General features: G+C 40.9%; 1 protein-coding gene across 7 annotated transcripts in view; it reads left to right on the top strand.

Annotated features, from left to right (window-relative positions):
* The first annotated feature begins 11,395 nt into the window (after positions 1-11,395).
* The window catches only part of fgfr2 (fibroblast growth factor receptor 2), a 52,824-nt gene continuing 42,648 nt past the window's right edge, over positions 11,396-21,571 (top strand). For 3 of the 7 annotated variants that reach the window (XM_074646651.1, XM_074646652.1, XM_074646653.1), the window contains exon 1: positions 11,402-11,503. The gene's annotated coding sequence lies outside the window, so the exon portion shown is untranslated. Of the gene's footprint in view, positions 11,504-21,571 lie in introns of all 7 variants that reach the window. The other 4 variants (XM_074646650.1, XM_074646649.1, XM_074646654.1 and 1 more) reach the window with 4 other exon arrangements.

Consider the following 21,571-nt stretch of genomic DNA (forward strand, 5'->3'; position numbering starts at 1 on the left):
TGTCTGGAGACAGGACCAGGCCTCTGTTGGCTGGGATTCCCACCCCCAGCTCTCTATGCAGGGGTGAGATATGGGGATGTGGTCGGGTACCTGCATGGTGATGGGTGCAAACCTGGACAGATGGAGAGATGTAGAACGTTTCTAATAACTGTATCCGTTTGGGAACAAGGTAAGATTGAAATATCAGCAGTCACGCAGTTCTTAATAAAACAGCGGACACACTCTTCCCTAGACCTGGGACTTATACTAAGTTAACCTACCCATAATATAAACAAAAACAAAACTTAATTTACAGAATAAAAAGGTTGGCATTTTACAGTGAAACTATAAATGCAGCTGTCACAAGGCTTTTTTGCCTTCACTATTACCTACTTAATAATATGTATTTTTCACCTATTTTGTTCAAATTTGCACTAATAGTGCCATGATATCTGCCCTACACCTCAAAGCAATATTAGTTATATATCAAAATATGTATCTATTTAAAAAACATTATTATAAAACTAGCCTAGATGCAGAAAAAGTGGAAATTTCACACAGTAACTTTTAATAATCTAATTCATAATTGAATATATGATGTTATGTTGGCACAGTTCAGGCCTTCACATTAATTAAGAAACTGTAATCCAGTTATCTGGATCAAACAGTCATAACATGCAAATACACATAGCTTTATGATGATTTAAGAATGGGTTATAGAAATGATGTCTTTTGCATTTTGACTCTGCATTATTTTACCTGCTCTATGCCATAGATTATAACTAAACCAGTACTTTCTTTTTTTTACCAGTTTAAATATCTTTAAAGCTGTAATAGGCCTACAACACATACAGTTTTCCACTTGCCAAAAAGTGATTACAGCTCCTACTGTGTCACTGAAAGGATTTATGTGTTGAAATGACTTGATGTCATTCATGATAGTTATATTTGACAAATTACAGCCCACCCAGTCCTTTTTACCTGTTACCTACCGCACAGTTTTAATTTACAGCACATGATGCTCCTATTTCTGTCATTACCTCATATTACCAACTGCTTAAATACTGTAACGTTGCTCTTGTTGGGTAGAATTATCTAATTATAGGAGGCAGAAATATGCTAACAATGGCATATCAGTTTACTCAGTGATTTAAAGATTTGTGGATATTGATAGTTTCTACATTGGCTAATTAACCCACGTTTCATCATAGCATTGTGATTACTGGAATGATTCTGGTCTATATTACATGACAACATGCCATGTTGGTAGACATAAATAATAAGTCAAGGGACCCATGCTGTGCCAGCTGTGCTCAAATTACGCATAATGGAGAGGGCTGAGTGTGGGCCAATGCCAAAGAGACAAACAAACTAAAACTATCAAAACAAAGTCACATCCACTCCTCTCCAATAACATCTTCTACCACTGGTGGGACAACATGTTTCTTCACTTATTATTTATAGATTAATGACGGATTGAAAAGACACAAGGTGTTGGGGGAGGAGCAGCAGACTGGATGGAGAGGAGGGCATCATGGTGGTGGGGAGAGGTTGACCTGAAAAACACAACTGTCTGTACACAGCTGGAAACTGCAACAGTCATAAGAATGATTTTTATATTTGCATGATTGTGTGTCTTCGTCCCTCAGAAATCACTGGAGGAGCAGCTGGAGAACCACAGGGAGGCTAATCAGAAGCAGCTCAGCCGCCTCCGAGACAAGATCAATACTGGACAAACTCAATGCAAGGAAATGCCAGTAAAGCAAGATATTGTCTTGATACTTTGACTATTGTTTAGTAAAAATATATATATTTTAAATATAATACAGCTTTGTGATATAGTATGTGATAAAAAAGTCACGAAAAAAGACATGGTATAGTATAATATAAAAATGTCATGAAAAATCTCATATCGTATGCCATAAAAAAAGTCAAAGTATAGTATGCCATAAAATGTCATGAAAATATCATAGTATAATAAGCCATAAAATAGTCAGAAAAAATCATAGTATAGTATGTCATAAAATTGTCAGAAAAAAGTCATTATATACTATGCCATTAAAATATAAGAAAATTATTATAATATGCCATAAAAATGTCACAAATGTCAAAAAAGTCAAAGTAACGTAAGTTGAAAAATGGAGTAAAAAGTTATAGTATACTATGCCATAAAATATGATTAGAATATCATAGTATACTTTGTCATAAAAAGCCAAAGTGCAGTATGTTGAAAAATGTCATGAAAAAAGTCGTATGTTGGAAAAAAAAGTGATAGTATAGTATATCGAAAAAATAAAAAAGTGACATAGTCTGTCAAAAAAAACAAACATAGTGCAGTATGTCGAAAAAAGTAAAAAAAAGTCATAGTATCGAATGTTGGACAGGAAGAGACTCGACAGAGTGATCAGGAAGGCCAGCTCTGTCCTGGGATGCCCCCTCGACCCAGTGGAGGTGTTGGGAGAGAAGAGGATGATGGCTAAGCTGTCATCCATGATGGAGAATGACTCCAACCTAATGCAGGAGACCATCACAGCACTAGAGAGCTCCTTCAGTGACAGGCTGCTCCACCCGAAGTGTGTGAAGGAGTGCTATCGCAGGTCCTTCCTTCCTGCAGCTGTCAGACTCCACAACCAGCACTGCTCTCAGTAGACCACATACACACCAAAAAACTGTCAATAACTGCACTATACTGTATACTCACTTTGCAATATCATTACTACTCAAATGTAATTCATACTGTGCAATATTTTCAGGTGGAATTTCATTTCATTCTCACTGTGCAATACAATTTTTCCACTTGTGCAATTTTTTAATAGTCTGTTTATTGTCAATACTGTATATACTGCTCCTATTTTTATACTTCCTTCTATTTAAATGGTTCATATTTTGTGTCACTTTGTTTAGCTCTTTTTTTTTTACTGTGTTAGCTGATGCTTCTTGTTTTTTGCACTATCCACTTTGATGCTGTACACTGCAAATTTTCCCAGTGTGGGACTAATAAAGGAATATCGTATCTTATCTTATCTTACCTTATGTCGCAAAAAAAAAAAAATTATATTATAGTATGCCGAAATAAAGTCATAGTACAGTATGTTGAAAAAATGTAAGTATAGTATGTCAAAAAAAGTCAGTATAGTATGTCGGAAAAGTAAAAAAGTCATAGTATAGTATGTCAAAATAAAATCATAGTACAGTATGTCGAAAAAAAATCATGGTATTGTATGTTGCAAAAAAATCATAGTATACTATGTCGAAAAAAGTAAAAAAAATGTCATAGTTGTGTTGTCAAGTATGTAAGTCATAGTATCGTATGTCAAAAATGAAAAAAAGTCATTGTATAGTATGTCGAAAAAAAAGTCATAGTATCGTATGTCAAAAAAATAAAAGTCATAGTATAGTATGTTGGAAAAAAAAGTCATAGTATTGTATGTCGAAATAAAGTCATAGTACAGTATGTTGAAAAGAATTATAGTATAGTATGTCGAAAAAAAGTCAGTATTGTATGTAAAAAAAAGTCATAGTACGGTATCTTGAAAGAAAATCACACTATTGTTTGACGAAAAAAGAGTCAAAAAGACACATAGTATAGTATGTCCCAAAAAACGTCATAGTATATATGTATATGTTGGAAAAAGTTAAAAAAAGTCATAGTATAGTACGTCGAAAAAATGTCATAGTCAAGTATGTCGAATAAAAGTCATAGTATAACGTGTGGAAAAAATTAAAGTCTTTATTATAGTATGTCAAAAAAAGTCATAGTATAGTATGTCGCTAAAAAAAAAAAAATCTTAGTATAGTATGTTGAAAAAAGTTAAAAAAAAAATCATAGTATAGTATGTCGAAAAAAATACATAGTATATAGTATGTCGGAAGAATGTCATGAAAAGTCATAGCATATTATGTCTAAAAATATAATGAAAACAGTCATAGTATAGTATGTTGCAAAATGTTGAAACAAAGTCATAGTATGGTATGTCAAAAAATTAAAAAGTCATAGTATAGTATACTAGTATAAGTAAACTTGTATGACATACTTTAATACAAAGTTTTGTATGACATACTACACTATGAAATTTTTTATGACATTTTTTTTACATACTATACCATTTTTTATTCTTTTTTTATTGACATACTATACCATGACATTTTCATGACATACGATAATTTAAAATTTTTTCATGGAATTATATTTGTTATTACTTTTTTGGCATACTATACTATGACATTTGTATGACATACTATATAATTTGTATGGCTATAATATTCTATGACCTTCTTATGACATACTACACTATGACATTTTTTATGACATGCTATAATATTATTTTCATGGTATACTATAATATGACATTTTTATGCCATACCATATTATTAATTTTGTCATGTCATACTTTGATATGACATTTTATGACTTTTTTTCTGACATACCACCATGTTATACACATTCAAACCAACCTTGGTGTGTAAAAAATAAAAAGTGTATATTTACATTGATAAATGATCTTTTATTTAATTTAATCTCCATATATTTTGTCCTTAATTAATAAATTATTTTTTTTAAATTAAGTGTGTTTTAGAAAATGATGAATGACAGTCACACTTTGTGGTAAATTGTTATAAATTTAAAAAAGATATAGTTTTTTTAAATAACAGATATGTTGACAATAGTTGTAGCCTATGGATTGCATAAATTACGACATAAATGATGCCCTTTGAGGGTTATGAATGGGAATGAATGTTTCCCTTGGGTCATTATGGAAAAAGAGAACCCTTTTTTATCCATCTTGTGTTGGTTAATAAGAACTGAAAAGTATAAAAACACACATCAGAGCCTGATACTCAGTAGCCAAATTGGTACCAAACACTAAATATCTTGTGATGTTGTAGGACACAAGGCTGTGCTCCGAGCCTCCTGCCAGAAGCATCTGTGTCATTGTGCCAGGGGGAGGGTGGCATCAGTGTCAGTCTTTTCACACCGCTCACCATCCCTTGTGGGCAGATTTAGCATGGTGCATTCTTCCTTTTCAAAGTGTCTGGAGGGCCAGAGGAAAAGACAGAAAGAGACCCTGTTCATGACTGGACGAGGTGGAGTCACTGGGCACCGTGCCCACTCTCTCTCCTCCTCTCCTCCCCCACTGGTGGACTGACAAGGGGCAAGAGTGTGAGGCTGAAGCTTTTGTCGGTCATATTAGTGAGTGGCAGGCCCAGACCGAATGATTTTTAATGTATGTGTGTGTGTGTGTGTTTTTTCGGGGGGAGGATGTAGTTGGTGTGGGCGTGAGCTTCAGGGTGCGGGGTGACAGGGCTTGTCAGTCAGAGGGGCTGACAGACAGACGGGCTGTGGGAACGGGTGACAGAGGCCATCCGAGGCCTTCATGGGCTAACTTGGGGGCCTTTCATGGGTTTATCAAACTGCTGACCCCCCATCACCCCGTGCACAGGAAACGTTCTGGCAGATGAATGGAGAGATCATGTCAATGAGGAGGATGGGGCCTGGGACAAGAGGCTGGGTGGGGGGGAGTCATGTGGAGTGGGGAAGATGAGCAAGGGAGAATTGAGGGTGAACTTGATGGGTTGGGATGGAGATGCAGAGAGGAGGATAAAGGTCCTCCCTCTCTCATTTTAACCTCTAAAATAGAGATATTTATCGCTGTTCAGACCGCTCCGCTGACTGCTTGTCTTCACTCGCACAACGCGCGCGGTCTCGCTCCACCTCACGTTCATGCGCGCTCAATACACACTGCAGGAGACTTCTAGCTCTGAGAATATCTACTGAATGTACAGTGGATGTTTGTGCGGAATTAACTGCTTCAGCTCCTTCAGACCAACAGAGGTTTCCCGTGTCTTGTGAAGTGACGGGGCTCCGCAGCGAGAAACGTTATCGTCTCCGACTGGGTGCCGGTGTCTCCCTGCGGGCGCAGTCGGGAGACGATAACATTTCACTTCCTGCTTCAGCCCCAGAGGCTGAAGCAGGAAAATCCAACACTAGGATCAGCATTGATTCATGGAGACCTTCGTCTGGTCATCTATAACATTACTGCCAAGCAGGTGAAATATAGAGTGATATTGTGGTTTTACCTGACGTGTGTCGCTTCACTGTTTTGAGCGATGCTCGTTCATGTCTATTAGGAGCGAGCGAGCAAGCGCGAACCCGGCGCTGACTTTCGTTGACTTAACGGCCACAGGTGTTGCTGTTAACAAGCAATTCTGAAAGTTACAAATAGTCCCTTTAAAGGAATAGTTTGACATATGCTTATTTGCTATCTTGCCGATTTAGATGAGGAGATCAATACTACTCTCATGTCTGTTCGATAAATATGAAAGTACAACCAGTAGCTTGTTATCTTAGCTTAGCACAAAGACTGGAAACAGGAGGAAACAGCTAGCCCGCCTCTGTCCAAAGGTAACAAAGTCTTCTCATCTAGCTCTCGGCAAGAAAGCAAATAAGTGTATTTCCCAGAAATGTCAAATTATTCTTTCAAACCACTCTTGTAGATTAAATGACAAAAAAATGTGTTTAAATGTTACTTCTCCTGAGACCATCAAGTCACCTTCGTGCTGCAGTCTGTCAGATACTGAGCTTGAGGCTAACTGTGAGTCGATTCTGATCCCCTTAAAACAGTCTTTTGTCGTTTCTCTCCCTCTGCCCAGCAGCCGAGTACACTATTGGTAAACAGATCATGTAGCATTGCAGCAGTGAAGCGAGCAGTCGCAGACGGATCAGCTGGATGATAGAGAAGGATGGCCAAAGTTAGCAAGAGGTAGGGGGAGTTATGACAAGGGGAGAGAATACAAGCATTTTGCTGCGCTTCAGTATACAAACATCACATGTAACATCAAGCGTGGGGCCTGTGCTTGTCAGATTAAAACATCTGCAATATCAAGCAAAGATCTTTATCTGAATCTGGCTTTATAGTTCTTACAAAGATCTATAAACTGAAAATCCACTATTTACATAAACTCTGCTTTTTATCAAGCTTCCATATGGGAGTTATACAAAACATATCTCACCCCGAGACAGATATGCGAAAGAATAACAAGAAGTGGAGATAGACATCAATCTCCTGTTCAAAGCGTGTGGAGCTGAACACATTTATATGAATCTGACCTGTGACCTCTATAACTGAGTTTAAGGGCAGTGAAAGTGAGCTGCCCTGGCTCTCTGTGTGTGTGTGTGTGTCTGGGTTGGTTTGATCCAAGCTGGGCTGTCTGGATTTAAGGCCAGGGCCCCTGTACTCTGCGTCTGTGTGTCTGGGTTCGGGTGTCCTCCTCTCTCCAGGCTGGCTTATTTATGACCTGAGCCGGACCCGGTCCAACAGCCAGAGACAGAGAGGAGGCGCATAACCCCGGTGCATTCCTACGCACACAAGACCTTACTGACACACATTCGCATAAAACACACACAGAAACACTACAGATAAGGAGATGGAAATATCTCCCATGATCTCATATCAGAAACGCTGAGTGCTAGGTTGTAGAGTGGGCCACTTTCCCTCCCTAATATTTGTTCTCACCCCCCTTTCTCTTTGTCCAGTAATCACTATAGGCATCTGTTTCAGGGTCACGGCCCAGGATTTATCTCTAATAACTGACTGAAACTGAAACTGAATGCCATTTTTTTTTAATTATTTCTCTCAACCCGTCATCTACATATTTGATATTTGATATTTGAGGTAATCAACTAATCTCAAAAACAATATAAAGCTTTTATACAAAAGAGAGTTTTTTTTTTTTAACATAAGCAGGCCAACTGACTGCAAACACATTTCTATTTAAAGCCACACTTGATTAAAAGGGGGGGGGGGGAGTGTTGCACAATATCTATATCCCAATTCTTCTAGGTGCTTTAATAATTGATGTGACAAAGCGCTCATTTCACCTTCTGGTTGGAGTGCAAGTCCAACACAGTGATGCAGGTTCAGGGGTGATCAAGAATATATCAGCAGCTCCGGTCTGGACGTCTGGTTCGACTCGCACAATGCCCCACATTGCTTCCATTTTCTACGCCAATTCAGTTGACCTTTGAGATGTGCTTGCAGAGCAGATGACAGTAGATACTGATGGTGCACAGATTTTCTCAGTTGGACTGGGGTTTCAAGTCCTACTTCTGTACTTGAGCCTCTCTATAGTCCGTTTGGATTAGAGAGGATACAGTTCAAAAACCGTGGATCCACATGAAGGCCCCGCTGCTCTTATGCGTTCTTTATTTCTTCCCTCCCTGCTGTTTTTTCACCTTTTCCCCCCATATGTAAAAGCTCAGCCCTATCTTACATCACTGCTCAGTAATCTCTGTGTCAGAGGGCTGCATGTGGTTGGACATACTGTATAGAGCCAGGGGCACCAAAACATCTCAGCAGCAAAGCTGAGGCTGTCGCTGCTGACTCTCTGTGGTGGACATGTTAAAGAGAAGGGATGGCTAAAGGGAGTGCTTCACTGCACCTCTCTTGTTTTTTTCAACTTCGCCCTTCTTTTTTTGTGGTTAAATGCCGCGGAAAATTGGACGGCCTGGCAAAGCAGAGGTGGATGTTTTCCCCGAAGCAGAGTGTGGATGGCGCACATTCCAGGGGAAAGCTGTGTAAATCCCTCCATTGATTTGGTGCGAAACCCTCCTGACCTCTGGAATACATTAGCAGATTAGCCATGGAGGCCATGTGCACACAGCTCTCTTAGCTCTGCCGCCGGCCTATTCAGACTCCAGGCCAGCAGCAGTCTGCCCACGGCCCCCCAAACACAGAGCCCGGATACCAGGGGCAGATGGGCCCACACCCGCTCTCATACTCTCAAAGCCCGATTACAACTCTGTGTGTGTGTGTGTGTACTTAATGTGTATTCACTTGGAGTTACGTGCATGTTGTTTACTTCATATATGTCTTGGAGTGGTGCAGCATGCTGTTGGCATTATCACTTAATATTCAGAAGTGGAAAGTTTTTCAGCTTTCTTTAGTAACTTCAGATACTCCTTAAGCTTCACTTTCTAGTGTCAGACTCCCTTTTTATTGATTTACAAATTGCCTACTGCTGCATTACATCGTACAGTCTGACTAAAACACAAAAAGACACAGGGTAACTCTGTGTCTGTCTGTCATCAATTTCATGAAAATTTACAGTAAAATCAGTAAAAACAAAAAGATTGATCCAGACTGTATTCTTAATGTGATTCTGTTGTAAAAAGTGAAATTAAAATATAGTATGATGTCCAATTACATTGTAGCCGCATCATCTTGTTTTCTACATGTCTTAATGGCTACTGTGTGTCTTGTATGTGTGTTTTGGATTGGAGGTCTGTGGTGTGTTTTGGGGCTTTCTTTGGTAGAGCCTCATAGCTTGCAATAGGGAATGTGGTCAATTCTCCATCCTACCCAGCTGCCGGTGTTTTGTTTTGTAAGTTACGTTAGTGACGTTTGTCACGTGTTTTTTAGTGATGTCTGTGATGTGTTTTCCGTAGTTGTGTGACGTTGTTTCTGTAAGTATTTGACTTCGTTACATACTTATTTTAAGCCCAACCATGATGTTTTTCCAAAACCAAACTCAGTGGTTTTGTTGTCTAAACCTATCTATAAAAATTGTGTAAAAATGACACGCAAAATGTCTGTGTAATGTCATGCTATTTATACGCCCTTACCATGAGATGGGGTTGTTCTATGTTTGAAGTTGGGACCTACATACGCAGGTAGGGAGGATTATTATGGATTATTATTATCATTTTGTCCTGTTGTCCTGAACAGTACATTGGTATTACTAACTTTTACCAGACCCCGCGTGTGAATCTGTTCGCCAGCTTTTTCCATTGTATCGCAACCTTTGGACATGTGCTTTTCATAACATTGTAAGCTCATATAAAAGCTAACAGAGTGTTAATGGATCGAGCAAGTGGCCATTGACCTGGTATTGTGCATATGTGTGTTTGGATGCGTGCGTCTTGTTTGGGGTGAGGGGTGGTGCTCTGGGTCAGGGGGAACAGGCATCATGGTCACAGGCTACAAGGCCCACCAGGACCCCTGTGCACCCCCCCTCAGAGGGGACACATGGCCCGACACCCCCCGACAGACCCCCACACCGTAGGCAGGCGGTTCAGCCACCAGCCAAGCAGCCTGACGCCCAGATGGCAGCTCCATCTTCTAGCGTGAGGCAGAAGAGATGAAATCTATCAACTCATCTGTCATCAGTGTGTTCTCTGTTTGCTTTCTCTGAAGACCTCTGGGAATAATAAAGATATTAATATAGATATGGTGCATTCTACCGCACTCTACTCTACTCAACTCTACTGCCCTCTTTACTCATACTTTATTCTCTACAACTGTACTGTACTTTATTCTACTCTACTCAACTCTACTGACCTCTTTACTCACTCCACCCTCTCACACTCTAATATTTACAACTGTACTGTACTTTATTGTGCTCTACTCTACGTCTTTACTCAAACCATCCTCTCACACATTATTCTCTACTGTACTGTACTTTCTTCCACTTTACTTTACTCTAATCCTCCATTCTGTACTGTCTTGTACTCTTTTGCGCTCTACTGACTCTACTCTATAGCATTTACGCTGCTAATTTCTGATTTACTTGTCTGTACTGTATTCTACTGTACTCTACCCTATTATGTTCCACTCAAATATACTTTACTTTACTCTACTGTGTTTTATATTACTTCCCTACCATGCAATCTCTTCAGTTTCAACAGAACTCTACTGTGTAGCATACATACTTTACAATGTCAGTTGTGCACATGTACACTGTGCACACATACAAACTGGCACACAGACGCTGGTTGAAAAGTATATGTGATGTTCCACATAACAATTACAATAACCGCAGAGCTAAACATCCTCCGTTCGATATCATCGTGGACAGCTGACAGTCACTACTGACCACAGGGGAAATGTTCCAGAGAGGAGAATTTGCTCATGTGCATTTCTGTGCTGTTGCGGTGGAGTAAACAAGTTCAGCCGTCTAGACTGGCTGGAAGCTGCGATGGTCGAACACAGAGGACATTCAATGAAATACACATGGCACAAATGCCACCACAGGAGGACATTTACCACTGAATGAGTTATCTCTACTAAACATCATTTCTGCACAGTCACATTGTTGGTGAATAAAAAAATGTAATTTACCAAAAAAATCCAATTAAAAAAGAAAATCTCAGTCTCAAATTTCATCTTAAAAAACATGTTTCTATATCTAAAGGTTGAGACCCACTGTTTAAGCCTAGCCTGGTTGAGAATTTGCCCTGTTTGTCATGCCGTGTGTGAGTGAATTCATTCTTTTTCCCTGAAAGAGTTTCCCGCCCTCCAGCTCTATGTACCCTGGCTAATGTTTACCCAGTGATTGATTTGGCTCTTCGGAGTAATGCTAGATAAACAACAACTGATCAGTACTATTAGCACATCAAGCCTCAGAAGTGGCTGCGCTCTGCTAGAGAACAATTTGGCTCCTCGGTTGGAAAGCAAAACAGAGAGCCCAAAGGTGCCGTGTTTTCACGCCATCTTTGATTTATGCCTTGTCTTCGGCCGAACCTTGGGTCATGTTCCTTTCTCTCTCTCTCTCTCCCTCTTTGCTCCCAGCCTTCCCTCCTCCCTCCTATTTCCATTTCATTCCTATTTCTCTACTTATTGGTATTCTTCCCTTTGCTCCTATTTCCCTCCCTGGCTTTTTTGTCTACTTTTGAAGTACTTAAGGTCTCTCAGGGAAAGAAAATGCTCCTCACACTTGTACAAAACCTTGAACTAAGCGCTGCATTTGAGAAAGGGTGTGAAACTTAAACTGCCCCCCTCCTCAAACCACCTCTGTCTTTTTTCTATGCTTCGGGGTCAGAGGTCACCAGCCTACTATTTCTCAACCTATCAGCCCCTCTGACGGGATCATATTGATTGTCAGCCTCATTGTGGCCCTTTGGAATAACAACAGCCGTGTAGGAAAAAATAACTTGTTTTTTTCTCGCTGCAGCAACGCAGCAGGACGCCATAATGTGGAAGGAAATATTAAAATGTTTTTGAACAAATATGATAGATAATAGGTTTATATACATGACAATAGCTTCCCCTCCCTTTGGCCCTTTCCTTCTAGTCTTTCTACCCTTTGCCCTCTTTCTCTTCTCTTTGTCCCCTCCTAAATGTCCCCGTCTGCCCCCTCTCTTCTTCCAACTCTCCAACCCCCCTCCCCTCAGTTTTCTGTGAGGGATCATGGGTAGTGTGTAGCATGGCCAGTTGTTTGTTGTCACTGTGAATTACGGTGACATACTAAAGGAGTGACAGCTCGTGCTGGGTAGCACAGGGAAGGGGCCGGGCCGGGGTTGAGATGGGTGTTTGTGTGTGTTTTGGAGTGGGGGAGCTTTACTCCTGCAGCTTTACCCAAGCTTAAACCGAGCAGCCGGGGGAAGAGACAGGGGAGTGGTGTTTGGTGTGAACATCAGGATTCTCAGGGATCAGTTTACAAGGTGTGTCTCCTTGACTTTCACTGTTACAGTAATTACGAGCTGAGGTTTTCCCACACTGCTGCGCTGCACTGGTTGTACATTTAATTACAGCAAACACTCACTACTTCAGGCTCATATATCAGCTAGTTACAAGAATATATCCATTCTGTTGCAGCTTGTTTACCTTTAAACATGAAGTATATAATACCAACCAGTAGCTTATAAATGCACAAAAAGATTTTGGTAAAACCCTTGATTTAGATCCTATTTTGTGGGATCAAATCAATGTATGGTGTGGTATGTGTGTATACAGTATTACAGTATGTGTGTGCTATTAAAGGGACTAAAACCCTAGATTGTTATCACTTCCTAATGAGACATACTTTATTTACAGTGTGTTATCTAGAAGATTTATAAGCTGTAATTAATGGCTTCATTAATGAGTCATAAATATTTTAATAATGGTTTACAGATCAATAATAACCCATTATGTTGCCCTAAGGTGTATAAAATCTATTTGGCTTGTGTATGTCCTCGTCCTGCACAACTTGCTTTTTAAAGCCAGCTCTGTAAAGGTGCATTAATTCACTTACTTTCTGGAAAACATCTGCAATTTAATTTATTAACAACAAAACTGCAGAACTGATGGCTTATTGGAAAGCGAGGTAGTCATTAATAACGGGTTCTTCCACAACTATAGTCAACCAAGTCTGCAGTTGTAAGCCATAACTGAAGTTCATAGTAGATTATTACTTACAGTTAGAAATTATTTTCCAGAGGCCAAGTGGTGAAGCGGTCCATCGGAGGGGTCTTCCTGATTAATGAAAGCTAAAAAGACAAAGGAAATTATGATGAAAGAGGATATAAAAACTGCTGTATTTTTATTTGTTTGTTTGTTTTACAATCTGGCAACCCAAAAGTTATTTCAAATGGCTTTTACTAGTCTATAAGGAATTAATACATTTTTGCACTAAACTGAACTGAATCCTTTACAGAGAAAACTTTTATGACATCTCAACTCACAGATGTATTTCTTTGCTGCTGTCTGTACTTTTCAACACAAACCACATTTACAATTCCACCATTCTTTGCTAAAACGCTGCTCTGTTGGAACAGTTCTGCCCGTTGGCCTCGACCCATTTTTCCAGAGTGATTTGATCATGATTGATGGAATATGCACTAACGGGGCACCCAAACTGCTAAGTGCTTTGAAAGGAAGTGTAGCATTCAGCTTGATTAATTTATTTGTACGGTGCAGTTTTCCAACGAGTGAAGTGTACATTAGTCGACGCATGTTCAGGCATGCACGTCTGTTTACATGAAGAGAGAATTGTAAAGACTTTTCCCGGCAAGTCTCCAAGGATGGTGTAGGTAGGTAGGTAATTAGTCAATAGGTCTTTTGTCTTGAGGGGCATTCAGTTCTGCAGGGGAGCCAGGTGCTTTCATAAGTACTTGGTTATTTTATAGGCCTAGTAGGAGTTTTTAATCTGCGCTGCCTTGCAGAGCTCAGGGTTTCTGCCACTGCCGTGGGCAAGAGGGCGGGAGAAATAGTAACGGGTAGATGCTGAGAGATGGGTTTTTCAGGGGATGCCATTGCTCAACAGCGTGATTAGGACTTGCAAGTGCACAACAATGTGGTAGACAACAATGTAAATCTGTCAGTCTGCTGCGGAGGTGGGCATGCTGCAACCTGAAGCCTTGATTCAAGCCAGCTTGCTCACAAGCTCCTCTGTTACTGAGTACGGGAAACTGTGTAAACAGGAGAGAAAAAAAAAGAGAAAATCTAAGTTTTTAAACTTGCATTTTGAGAGTTGTGGTACTGTAATGTGTGCACAAGGGTTATTTGTCAGGATGCAGGGTGTTGAGATGTTTAATAAGACATGTATCTCTGTCACTTTTCTTCTTTTCCTCTATTTATCTCTCTGGATGTAGTGCAGAAGCAGCTTGAGGGGGTCAAAGGTCAGAGCCCTGGCAAAGAGGTGACTCCTCAGGAGACCGCTCAGCTCAAATTAGGCCTCAGATTGGCGTTCACGGTCAAAATAGTTAACCTCAGATCACCTCATCGTCTCTTAAGAAAACATATGCTTTGCCTCAATGCCTTAGTCGCGTTTCAACAAACTGTCAACCACAGAAGGGCAAACATGCCCACTGACACATACCTAATATCTCCTGGATGAACAGCTTCTTTCAAATTAGCACAGAGTAGAACAAGGATAATTAGGAACTCTGTAGGACTTGTTAGATGTTACTAACATGACCAAATAAAACATGTTGGAGCAATATTGTTTATTGCACCTACTATTTCTTGCTCCTGCCACTGGACAGAGCAGTAAGTACGGACGCAGAGAAACAATAAACAGAGTTAAATATGGGAGCGGGGAATGGAAAACAGCACCAAGCCAAGGTCAAGTCTATAACTGCCGCCCGGCAGAGTGATTTAGGTGCTGTGGCCGGGGGGGCTTGTCCAATAGCAGCTGAGCAGGGTGAGTTAGGGTGGGATGGTAGAGGTGTTGAGAGCCGTTGTGGTAATGACTTGCTGATGACATCACGACATAGAGCAGAGTCTTTTCTTTGCTCTGGGGTTAAAGGTCAGACAGCCCATTCACTGACCTTGTGATTTATTCCCTGGGCCTCCCTCGATCTATAATCACAATGAAAGCTATGTGTATGCTGGGAATGCATGACTCTCTCTGAGGTGGGCACTCCAGAGAGACCCTAAATGCTTTCGGTTTGTTTCTTCAGCCCTCTTTAGTCCTCGCTTTATCACCGTCTGTGACAACGAACTCGCTCTAAAGATCCGCCAGATGACAGGCAGCGCTCATCTTCAAATGGCGTTAAGACTCTCAATAGAAAACACCTGCTTACAAAATGCAGTGAAAGTATTTGAGAAACCCCACTGCCTTTAAAGAGAGTCCATGAGGACATCCTCAAAGATAGCATCAGTTCTCTTCATAGCAGCGGATAGTGCTGCTGGTATGAGCGGTAGATTATAGGTACTACAAAGCACAAATCCTGTGAGTTGTCACTCAGAGCTGCTGCTAGTTCTGGGGAACAGCTCGGCCCTGTACACTATGTAATGTTTAACCTGACTTCCTGCTGCTCCGGGCAGAGGAACTGCAGTCAGCGCTAATGTCTAACTAACTGGGAAGCAGGACCAGGTTGCAAATTATGTACAGTAATAATGCTGAGTATTTAAGTCTTATTTTTCACACTGTAAAACAAGTGAAAAAAAGAATTTCAATGGTGAGAGTAAGTCTCACTTCTTTAAAACTTTTTAATAGTTAGAAAGAAGCTTCCTGGCGGAGAGTTAAGTGAGAAGACTGATACAACTCTTCTATTTGTACGTTCAGTGTGAAGCTACAGCCACAAACAGCTAGCCTGGCTCTGTCCAATGGTAACACTATATGCCTACCAGCACCTCTAAAGATCATTAACTAAAATTGAGATGTGAAAATGACAATTTGCCAATTTACTGTGGGTTATATGCCAGACTATTTCTTGGCTCTAAGCAGTTTCCACCACCAGACTCCAGGAAGTTGCTTTTCCTAGCCAAGAATTAATGAGCTTTAGAGGTGCAGCTAGACATATTTTGTTCCCTTCAGACAGATCTAGGCTAGCTGTTTACCATAGACTGTATATAAGAAGCGGACGTACCCACTGTGATGTCACCCATTGGTTTGTGGACTGCCGTTTTGAAGCCTCGAGTTCGGCATTTTGGCCATCGCCAAGTTCAACTGAACGCTGAATAATTTTCACCAAAATATTACAATTAACTTTCATCAACTGAAAACACACTATGAAAAGATTAAAGTTGTAAGACGAACGCACGGACAACTCCCAGACCGGACAACGTCGTGGTAGCGACCTGTCAATCACAAGGTAGCCCCTCCCTAAAGCATACCCTGCTTTATGGTCTATTTGACTCTAAATGGGACCAGAATTTACTAAATGAACATCATACTGTATTTAAAAAGACTTACTCATGTTTATAGATAGTTTACTGACTACTCTTATGCTAGGTTTTAGCATTAATCTTTACATAATTGTCACGTGAGATTATTGTGTTTGCTCAGCAAAAGGTCCACTTAAAGACATTTCATGGTTATTGTCACTTGTTTTAAGAAATAAATTGAAACAGCTAGAACAAGTATATGGCTATTTGTTCACTTTTTGTAAGATAGAAAAGAAAAAAACAACATTAAGGTATTTTCCACTACTAAAGACTTTTGATCGTGACACACGGAATAACTTAATATCTTTTCTGCACAACTGGTAGTAACATTAAGCCCTGAGTCACTGAACTAATGAATCTCTGGCTTTGCAATGACATCAGTCACAACTCAAAGTCACGACGTGTACGTTCACTAAGAGGAATGTTTCGCTGTTCTGGTTAACTCCTAAATGACTGTTAGCTTGGGGAGAAAAACAAACCAAACTTCAACAGTGTCAGCACAGGCTGAAGTCCTGACTTGCAAAGTATGAGTCATACCCAGAATGACTGAAGTGACCTGTTCTCTGAACCAAATGAGCTGTGTAATGTGTTTGTGTGTGTGTGAGAGCATAATGCTTATGTGTTTTGTGGCCGTTGAACTGTGGAAAAAAGGAGAAAGGAATGGTGAAATAAAGAGATAGAGAAAGAGAGAGTGAAGGAGTGGGGAGAGAAATTATTGTCACTATTGAAATTCCAGGAAAAAGCTCCATTCTTCATTTTATATAGAGGTATAAAGTCGTCAGTTCTACTCAGCATTTTTTCCCTGGAAAAAGTTGTTTTTATTAGGAGTTATGGTGCCAGTCAGGTGGGAGGGAGAGCAGACATTTTAATCAGGAGTTATTCTGCAACACTGCAGCATGCCCCATGTTTCTGCTGCTGCTGTTTGCTGTTTCCCATTGCAGCTTGAGGGAGTTGAATCTACCAAACTTCCCGTCACAAGCTGGAAACATCAACTTTCCCCCCTTCTCCTTGTGCTCCCCTTTCAGCTGAGCTCCACTGCGAGCTCGATCTGCAGGCATCCCAGCTATTTCAAACACTCTGGAGTACTGAGGTGGAAACATGTGAGGAATCTGGATGATTGACCCTCCACTCCCCCTCCATCCACTCCCTCTATCCCTGCTCTCTGTTACCTGCTGAGGGGGAGGAGAGGACCGCGGAGGCCTCGCTCTCTGGATGAGGTTATTACGGCATATCAGTGACAATAAAGAGGAAGACCTGCTGACTTATGGGGTGATGCCTCCTGAGCTAAAAGCAGAGGGTCTCCGCTGTGTGAGGTGTCGGGCCGAGCAGTAAGAGCTCGCCTTCTATGGAGCTGAGTGCCCACATGATAAGAACAAGAGGTTTCTATCAGAAGCCATTTTCAAACACATTTCTTGTACTGCTAGTCCCGACTCCTGCCCCCCTCTCTAACTGAACACCTAAACTTTCCTCTCGCGCTTTCTGTCAGGCTCCTCTTACATCGCCACATGGCTGCAGAGAAGCTACAGTATATGGTTCAAATTAGACCCCGAGGCGTGCGTCGTCTACTTCTTACTTCTCTCTCCAATCTCTCCCCATCCCCCCACCGCACACAGCTCTAGGCATTTGTTTCATATTTTGCACAGGATATGACTCACCCACGTTTGTTGTTTTAATTATATAGTGTCAGTGATATATTGGGAGAAAAAGGAGGGTTCTCGCTAGGATTTGGCATAGTGAAGCTACAATAACATATCACTGCCATTCATGATTAACAGCAGCACCCTCAAGGAAGAAGAAAGAAGGATCTTCCAGAGGAGAACAAGTCTGTTTTGTACTTCACAACCGTGAATATCTCTGCTAGTCCTTCAATAGCATTCAGAGAGACACTGGGAGGGGTTTTGCTTACTGTAAGAGTTGTCTATGTGCCACTGCAGTAAAAAAGAAAACACTGTATAATGGTTGATTGCCTCCAATGGAGGCGTACACCACAGCCTGTGTTATCACGAATACAGCGCTGTTGGGATTTGAGAAGACGTGTTGTGATGACTGCGACTGCTTAAAATAGAATGTCTGAGACATGACCCTCAATAGAAAAGTAGCTGCAATAGAAATGTTAGAAACACCTTCATAACACCGGAATAAGAAACAGGACTAAGAGTCAAGCTTGTTGCTCTGTGAGGAGGAGGATCGACAAAGCCATTAAAGGGATAGTTTGGGTGTTTTGAAGTGAAGTTGCATGAGGTACTTATCCATAGTCAGTGAATTACCTATAGTAGATGACGGTCGGCACGTACCCAGCTTGTAGAAACAGACAGGAGTACCAGCACGGGAGCAAAGCAATGTACTGCTGTGGACGGGGCCGGCTAGTCGACTAAGAATTTCTTTGGTCGAGGACAACCCGACTGTTTTTGTCAATGGAGTCTTGTGGCTTTGAAGAGAGTATTAATAGATTTAACTTTCAGTTCAGTTCCCCGTCAGAAAGGGCTGTCTGATGGCAAGATAAAGCAGTGAAAATATTCTAATTATAGCGTACACTTAAAAATCTTTTTTTTTTAGGTGTGCCTTTATTTTAGGGGGCTAAAATATTTGTTGCTGCCGGCCCCGTCCACAGCAGTACATTGCTTTGCTCCTGTGCCGGTACCCGACCGCCGTCTACTATAGGTAATACGCTGACTATGGATAAGTAACACATATAACACCAATTCAAAACACCTGAACTATCTCTTTAAGATTCATCTTCTAGGGGACCTTGAATGTCTGTACAAACCTTCATTGCAATTCATCCAATAATTGTTGAGATATTTCAGTCTGGACCAAAGGTGTTGTCGTACTGACTAACAGACATAGAACTATGCCGCTAGCATGGCTGAAAATGTAGAAGTTACTGGCACCTGGGGAAATATTATCACTATAAAGTGATGAGGATTGCAGCTCATTCTCATTCCCAGGACGTAAACTACTGACGCTTTGTCACACCCATCGGTGTGCGATTACCAATGCACACGCCACCCTTTAGCATCTGTATGAAACGCACCGGGCAAGTGTCACTTTAACTTTACAATCAGCTGTTTCTTCATGTCCTGTGTTCACAAAATTAAGTCTCATTTTCACTTTCCAAACGTAGTAATTTTAAGCCCAACCACGATGTTTTTTTTGCCTAAACCTAAGCAAGTGTTTTTGTTTAATTCACAATGTTAAGCTTGTGTTTACTGCGACCGAAAAGTGACAGCAAGGGGTCTGACAAAGCATGAGTATGTGACGAGTTGGGTGGATCCCCTTTAGACATACATGAAAATACTCTTCTTTGAAAAATATATATTTTTTTTTTTGTGTTTTCACAAAAAAATACACTAAATAATTACTAAAATATTTTTAGTTTCAAAGGTTTAACTTCTGGATGCTAAATATCTCCATATTCACTGAAAAGTCCATTCTCAGTGTATGTTTATCAAGTTTCCACATCACACTTGTATAATATTGGAGCACGGTTGGCGTCCAAACTAGTGGTGATATCACAGAATTGTGTTCGTACGTACTTAAAGGTGAACACACAGAAACTTTTTCTCCACTCCAGATGAATGTGAAAACAGCCTTCTAGTGTCAGACTCTGCGTACTTCAAACTGCACGTTGAAGGCCAAACATCCAAGTGAACTAACAATAAGCGAAACGCATTTTGAAGTGTAGGGCCTTTAATGTGAACCAATTAGCCGTACCATGGACAAAGGGAGGTAACGGCTAGTTGTTGATTCGCTCTCTTCAACAGCATCTTGGATTTGCATAGCAGCAGGAGGCATGCTTAATGATTGGTGAGTGGCTCAGCCTCAAACATCACTCACAGCTCCAATCGCCACAGCAATAAGAGGCATTCCCACCATTAACACGCGGTTATTGGAGATCCTCTCCAACAAGCTGCCCTCCTGATGAGTCCTATCAACAATGACAAGGAATCAATATGTTCATCAAAGATGCGGATGGCAAGCTATTAGCTTGTCACTTTCTTTTCCTCTCACTCTGCTTCCTAATTCCAAACACTGGCGCAGGAGGGATTAAGGAAGAAAGAGGACTGAAGAAAAGATGGGAGATGAAGAGGGACAATGACAGGTTGACGGATACCACAGCGCAAGGGCATTGAGTCCATCTAGTTCTCAGTCAAAGGCCCATGAGACTCTGCTTGATGAGGTTTTCTTTCAAATGTGGGATGCCCGAGCAGCGGAGAATAAATTGGGCGATTGTAAATAGACTTGTGTGGTAGGAGGAAAGAGACACACAGAGAGGGAGAAACCGCGGGGGGTATTTGGTGCCACTCTTGAAAAATGAGTCAAACGCTCCTTCCTCACCTCTCGCTCGCTCTTTATTTCTGGCCAACCTGTCAGCTCCACTGTTATCTGATGGCTTTACCGATGGTGGAGGCAGAGGAGTGGGAGAGGAGAGAAAAACAGACGTAGGACTCTCCATTCAGGGGCCAAACCTTTACCTCAGAAAAAAAAAAGCCTTGTTAGTGCCTCTTTTCAAAATGAATGGAAGAGTTTCCCCCCCTTGTTTAAAAAAAAAGAGGGCTTCAGCAGTGGAAGTGAGACAAAAATAAAAAAAAGTCTGTGGAGATTAGAGTCTTCCACCCTCCCCTGTGTCTCTTTCAGAGCACTTGAACGCCTGAACCAATGCAGGAGACAGTTTGAAGCAGTGGGGGTAGAGCTGCAGGGGGCCAGCCTTCAGTCTCTCTCTGGGTAGCTGAGGACAGATCTGTTCATCTGGAGGAAAGTTACCAACTTCACTTATTCCTAACAACCTGCGCCACAACATCTCTCTCTTTCACCATACTTCTTTTTCCTCTTTGCTTTCATGTGCAGTAAAAATAAACATGCAGAGGACCTTTTATAACCTGTAGAAGTAAAATAGCATTACATGTAAAGACTCAAGTAAAGTACAACCACAGTAAATTCCACTACTGTGTGTAAGTCACTCTTTATCAAAACGTGTATGCAAAGGCATTATTCCACATTAAATACAAACAATAAAAGACTGTGTTTGCCTTGTATTTCCACTGTGCCCCAAAAATCCGGTCAATAAATCAGATAGTTGATCTTCATTACATTTTATTAATATGCTTCTGATGCATTTCCTTGTGCATATGTTGCTATGAGACAGATTTCACTCACCATCTGCCCTTCTTGTAAAAGTGAGTTGCAGATGACGTTACAGCAAAGTGGTTATAAATTATATT

This window comes from Sebastes fasciatus, chromosome 9 (assembly GCF_043250625.1).
Source record: "Sebastes fasciatus isolate fSebFas1 chromosome 9, fSebFas1.pri, whole genome shotgun sequence".
In the NCBI taxonomy this organism is placed as follows: domain Eukaryota; kingdom Metazoa; phylum Chordata; class Actinopteri; order Perciformes; family Sebastidae; genus Sebastes; species Sebastes fasciatus.